This window comes from Micropterus dolomieu, linkage group LG04 (genome assembly GCF_021292245.1).
Source record: "Micropterus dolomieu isolate WLL.071019.BEF.003 ecotype Adirondacks linkage group LG04, ASM2129224v1, whole genome shotgun sequence".
Lineage (NCBI taxonomy): Eukaryota > Metazoa > Chordata > Actinopteri > Centrarchiformes > Centrarchidae > Micropterus > Micropterus dolomieu.
The window spans coordinates 18,129,523-18,135,862 of NC_060153.1; the positions used below are offsets into that span (position 1 = coordinate 18,129,523).

The 6,340-nt window shown below is 39.1% G+C and overlaps 1 protein-coding gene and 1 pseudogene across 1 annotated transcript in view; both read left to right on the forward strand.

Annotated features, from left to right (window-relative positions):
- The window catches only part of LOC123969757 (myosin-9-like), a gene marked incomplete in the record, with an annotated part of 16,648 nt that extends 16,386 nt beyond the window's left edge, over positions 1-262 (forward strand). Inside the window, 1 exon segment of the mRNA XM_046047396.1 lies at positions 101-262.
- Positions 110-5,095, forward strand: LOC123969710 (annotated as a pseudogene).
- The last annotated feature ends 1,245 nt before the right edge of the window (positions 5,096-6,340 follow it).

Below are 6,340 nucleotides of genomic sequence, written 5' to 3' on the forward strand. Positions count from 1 at the left end.
TTTTTTTTTTTTTTTTTTTTCACAAACCATTGCAGGGTTGTAAATTTTAAATTACATTTTTGCGTAGAATTTCTGAAAATGTCCTTTTGCTCTCCTTCAGGTGCGTGAGATGGAGATCGAGCTGGAAGATGAACGCAGGCAGCGTAGTGGGGCCCTCTCATCCAAGAAGAAACTGGAGATGGACCTGGCAGAGCTCGGATCCCAGATCGATGCTGCCAACAAGGGCCGCGATGAGGCCCTCAAACAGCTGAAAAAACTCCAGGTAATATAGGCATGCAAAAAGTGGTCACTGTGGTCACATACATTAATTGGAAAATCCCTCAAAATGATGTCCGTCTAACTTCAGCACTGCTGTCTGCATGTGTACTCTCCAGGCCCAAACGAAAGACTTGATAAGAGAGCTGGACGAGCTGCGTTTGTCCAGAGACGAAGCCATCAACGGGGCCAAGGAGATTGAGAAGAAGCTCAAGGACATGGAGGCAGACGCCCTGCACTTCCAGGAGGTATGAATGTGGAAAATAACAACTGAAAACTCTGAAACCTGACTGGATATAATAAAAAGTGCCTGATTTGGACAATTTCTTGGACAATATTATAAATTACGTATATTGCATATATTATAATAATATTATTATTAAATAATAAACCATCTGTACAATTGTGAGATCTGACCTTTTCTGTGACACATTGAAATGGTCCACGCCAGGTACTTTCATATCCAGTCATTGAAGAGCATTAAATTGCTTTCAAAGCTCTCCACTGTTCATCTTTAACTGATCATTTTTGCTTATGACCGCCTGTGAAAGAAGAATGACTCCTAGTCATATTTTGAATGTCAATAACTGTCCTAATTGGATGCTACTGTTTATTGTGATCTCAATCACGTAGTATGTAGATATTGGGAAATGGAAAAAAATTCATCATCATTTGACTCATGCATCTCAGAAAGGAAAGTACTACGAGATAGAGAGAGAGAGAGAGAGAGAGAGAGAGAGAGATAGATAGATAGATAGATAGATAGATAGATAGATATAAAAACAGAGCTATGATTCCTGTCCCGCTCACTCCTGTTGTTTTTTTTTTCTGTCCCGTCCCAGTCACATGATGATTAGAGAAATTTACTCCCATCTGGCAGATTTCTGAAAAAATGTCAGCCGCTGCAATGGACATAATAGTCAGTCATAGGAATGTGATCTGAGCTAAAAGTAATTTCTCTCATCTGTGCGAGCTTAAAAATTGGCAGGAGGGTTCTAGTTGTTGTTGTTGTTTGATTGACGTCAATCAACGCACATCATTTCCTATTAGTATTATCTAATTAATAAAATAGTTCCACTAAAGTGCAATGACATTAAGAGTCAAGGTTGCTTTTATTGCCTACTGAGACAATAATTGCTGCTTAAAGTAGGAATGTAACAAAAGACACTGACGGAATACTGTCACTACTACTGAGTATGTGCTCGGACTGCCATACCAACAAGCCAGGCTCTTCGGCATTGTGGTCAAGTTGCATGTTACCCTGTAGACCCGTTTTGTATTTTGGTAAGCGTGACTGGTTCACTCCCTTCGCTACAGACACTTGACTATTATTATAATTATTAGCACATAATGCATACTTTTATATTAGTGTATAGAAGAGCATTGAAGCACTGTCTCTATTCAGCACCATGGTTTTAAGCAAATTTTTTGTTAAGACCATGTCCAATTTCTGTAATTAACTTAGCTGAAATTGCCACAAGGTTTACAGGTTATTGTCCCAACAACCTCTGCAGCTTCAGGCTTTAAAGTCTTAATATACTTGTGTCTTGTCCTTCCTTCAGGATCTGGCCACTGCAGAGAGACTCAAGAAACAATTTCAGACCGAGAGAGATGAGCTCCAGGACGAGATTAACAGCAACAATAGCAAGAAGTATGAATCAAACAATAACAGCCACTTTTCAGATGTTTTTTCAGTAAATTAACTTGATGTGCACGACTTCAGTATCTACTGTACATGTACACTTTGTCATGTGGAACTGCATAGTGTGTACTTTAAAAATACAAGGTCAGCTTATGCAGTATCTACAAGTGTGTCTCCATTCACTAACTGCCCCTCCTCTTCCACCCTTGTTGTTGCTAGTACTCTGCTGGCAGATGAGAAGAGGAGGCTGGAGGCTCGTATCACCCAGCTGGAGGAGGAGATGGAGGAAGAGCATCTCAACACAGAGATGGTCAACGATCGCCTGAAGAGAACCACGCTGCAGGTAAGGACGCACTCCCATATGTTGATCCTAGCAGCTGACAATTTTACATTTTGTGTGCAAGTAGGAGAAAGGTAGGAGGTAAGAAAGTAATGTTTTATATTTCTGGCATCAGTGATAACATCTAATTTGGAATAAACAGAGGAGGACTGTAGTTAGTTGGAGCAGCGACAAAAAAAAATATTGTCAGGTGAAAGGTTTGAAGTGAAGTAAAAACACTGCAACCAAGATGAAGAAAATGTGAAACATCCAGGGCAACTGAGATCACTACTTTAGGATATGCTTTACTTGAACAAGGTCTCTCCACTGTGTTTCTGACATCAGGCTGAGCAGTTGACCACAGAGCTGGCTGCAGAGCGCAGCTCCTCCCAGCGGCTGGAGGGGGCTCGTTCCCAGCTGGATCGCCAGAACAAGGAGCTGAAGCTGAAGCTGCAGGAGCTCGAGGGGGCCATCAAGTCCAAGTACAAGTCCTCCATCACCACACTGGAGGCCAAGATCACTCAGCTGGAGGAACAGCTCGACATAGAGTCAAAGTGAGTGACACTTTGATAACGGTCCGTAAAAACACTATTTGGGTGGTGTTTCAAAGCAAACAAGAACTTGACCATGACCAGTCCTCTTCTTTTTTTCAACAAATAAGTTTTTTTGTTTTTGTTTTTTTTTTTTTGTTTTTTGTTTTTTTTTTTACAAATCCCCAGATCCTATAAGTTTCAGTAGTAATGTTTGTGTGTTCCCGATTCAGTAATTATATATTTTATAAAGATTTCTACATTTTTCTCGTACTTCAGCAGCTTTTTTGTACTTTCACAGTCTCAACACTGTGGACTGATTCCTTGCTTCATATTCTACTCATTTCAGGGAGCGTCAGCAGGCCTCCAGGCTGGCCAAGCGGACAGAGAAGAAGCTGAAAGAGGTCATGGTGCAGGTTGACGACGAGAGGCGCAACACAGAGCAATTCAAAGATCAGGTAAGCCTCATCACTAATCTTTTTTTACTTTCAATTTCCAGGTTATTAAAAGGAGGAGAGAGGAGTCTTGTTGTGTAGTTTGATCCTGACTTGAATCCTTGCTGATCTGCTTGTATTGTTTTTGGCACTAATTGAACCCTCTCTTTGCAGGTGGAGAAGACCAACATCCGAATGCGTCAGCTGAAGCGTCAGTTAGAGGAGGCAGAGGAGGAGGTGACACGAGCCAACGCCTACCGCAGGAAGCTGCAGAGGGAGCTGGATGATGCCACTGAGTCAGCAGACGTTATGAACCGTGAAGTTAGCACTCTGAAGAGCAAGCTCAGGTAGAGGCTTCTAACACTTATTTATCCAGAGGGCCTGTCTCTGAGTGCATAACAGGTTACATTTCACAACTGAGAGTAGAGTATTTAATAAGTTAAAGGGGAACTACATGCAGATCAGTTTCAAGTCTGTGAAATCTGTTGCATAATGTCCTCTGTGGCCTTGAAGGAGCTCTGCAAAGTCAGATAATAACCGGAGTGATGCAAGCAAGGTGTGTGTGTGTGTGTGTGTGTGTGTGTGTGGGGAATAAAAATAATTCTGCTGCATCGATTTTGATACTACTTTAACAAACTGTCCATCTCGAGTCCAACAATGTTAGAGCAGTGCAATGCTTAAGGAAGGTTTTTGGATTCTGACCTGTTCTGGGTGTTTAAATATCAGAATATCTTGACCTCTGCTCAGTGAAGTCCCCAAACTTTAGGGATTTTGATTATACACATATACAAGTATAGTCTTTAATGTATGGTATTCATTAATATTGTATGACTCATCTTTCCTACTTTTTTTAACCATTGTTTGTTTAAAGGCGTGGGGACTTGCCTTTCAATATGCGGCGTACCGTGAATCGCACTGGCCTGGACAGTGATGAGGACATGGAAGGGCAACACGAGGCATCTGAGCCATCAGCTGAGTGAACGGAGGAGAGCCAAGAGGGAAATATTATAGTGACCACAGTCCACATGCAGATATCGTAAAACATTAGCCAGCAAGCTATAAAGGAAGACTTTTAAGAGGAGGATTTAGCCTTGTATTCCCTTTAATCATCTTATAGCCTTACTGTAACATTCCATATAAGACATTTTATATTTGGCCAAATAATCGAATTCATCTCAGTAAATCTGAGTGGTGTTTTTCTACAAAGGCTACACGCATACTTGTCTTGATCTATTTTTCTACTAAATGGGTATATTATATCACACATTTCTCTTCTAACAAGCCATTACAATTTCATTTTATTTGTGCTTGAGGTTTACATGCTGTTACTGTACCATTTTTGGGGGAAACACTGGACATTATGCTTGTTTTGCACACAAATAAGGGTCTGTTTTTTTGGGGGGGGGGGCAGATTTTGATGCAGTTTCACATTTGCTAGTGTCAGTAAAAATATGTGCATCTGTACTGTATGCTTTCCCTCTCACTGTGTTATCCTGTCCTGTTATTACCTCAACCAATTTTGCACAATGCCTACACAGACACGAGAATGGAAATTGTTCAGTTCATCAGTGGTGGTATGATTTGAAATTCAGCAATGTTGGTGCACATTTTGAACAATCATTTATGATGGCTTGGTTGACTTATCGTTTCTCTCTGGTTTTACACATTGATTGTTGGTGGTGGGTCATGTATTAGCTCTCAAGTTACTATGTTGTGTGCTATGCTTTGCACAGTGAGGGGGATGCTGTTAGCACATTAGCCTCCGAATGTTTCACTAGCTGAGTCCTGCATATTTTAGATTAGGTATGATACCCTACCAATGTATTATCAAACAAATTGATGCCAATATTTGAAGACTATTCTATATTTTAAATCAAATGCCTTAATGCAATAAATTGAGCAAATATCAAATGCATTTAACGTCCTTGTCTCTTGTGTGAATTAACCCAATTTGTGGGCTTAAAGGTAGGTTTATATTTTTCAAGTCTGTATTAAAACAATCATCACATGCCAATACGTGCATGAAACAGTTTTTGGCCATAGTTATCATTCCTCCTGTTCATATGGCTGTGAAAAGAACACACCATTTTAAATGCTGTGTGATTGAGGACAGAAGTCCAGTCTTTCTGTGCAAAAAATCTAAAAATGAGTATCTTCCAAAGTTGGTCTTTTTAGTACAAAATTCCCTGTTTGTCTTGTACATTGCTTTTCAAAATAACCCTGTGTGAATGAGTGCATTATTCTCTAAGGAACAACCCATAATGGCTTTAAAAAAAGACACTACAGGCAAGTTTCATTCAAGTTCCGACAAGCTTCTACATGGTACAACAAATATGTCTGGGGGAAACTCATAACTTCACATTTAATGAGGATGCTGACGTGAGGGAGAGCTAAAACTCAATGCCACATGAATTCATCAAGTCTCAGCAAGAATCCCATTGTCCTGCACATTCAACTGTACCCAGTCATTCCTTGATAGTATAAAGTAGTATAAATATCATACCTTCTTTGCCAAATGTTTGTATTAGTAACTACAGAGTAAGGCGACAGATACTCAAATCAGCTGGTCAGTGCTATATATATATATATATATATATATATAAAAAATTACTCAGTACTACGTTGCACTTCTGTAGGTTTTGTAGACTTATTTTTTTTTTTATAGTGTTATGGAAGTTTACACTGGTTAAATTGTGATAGGAGCTTTTGTCTCAGTTTGAACAGTATAGAGCCTCAAGTAGATGCGTCTCAGCAGTTTTAGGTAATCTGCCAGTTGATTTATGCTCCTACAGATTACCCACTGATAGGATGACTACATATTTGTAATTCAAATAGGTTTCCAATCATTAAATTTACTATTTATTTAAAAGGGACAGGGCACATTAATGAACATTTCAGTGTAAATATGCCTGATTTAGAAGAAGACGAATTTTCATCTGAAATTTCATCATTTTATTTTCATCTCCCTGGCACGAGACATTAGAGGTCAATATAACAAAGGTACAATACAGCACAATAAAATCACATTTTTTATATATATATATATATATATATATATATATATATATATATATAAATAATTTCTTTGTAAAGTGCATGTAAATCTGTTGTAAAATGTTGTGAGAAGTAAGTTTTGCTAAGACAATTACACTTTTATCAT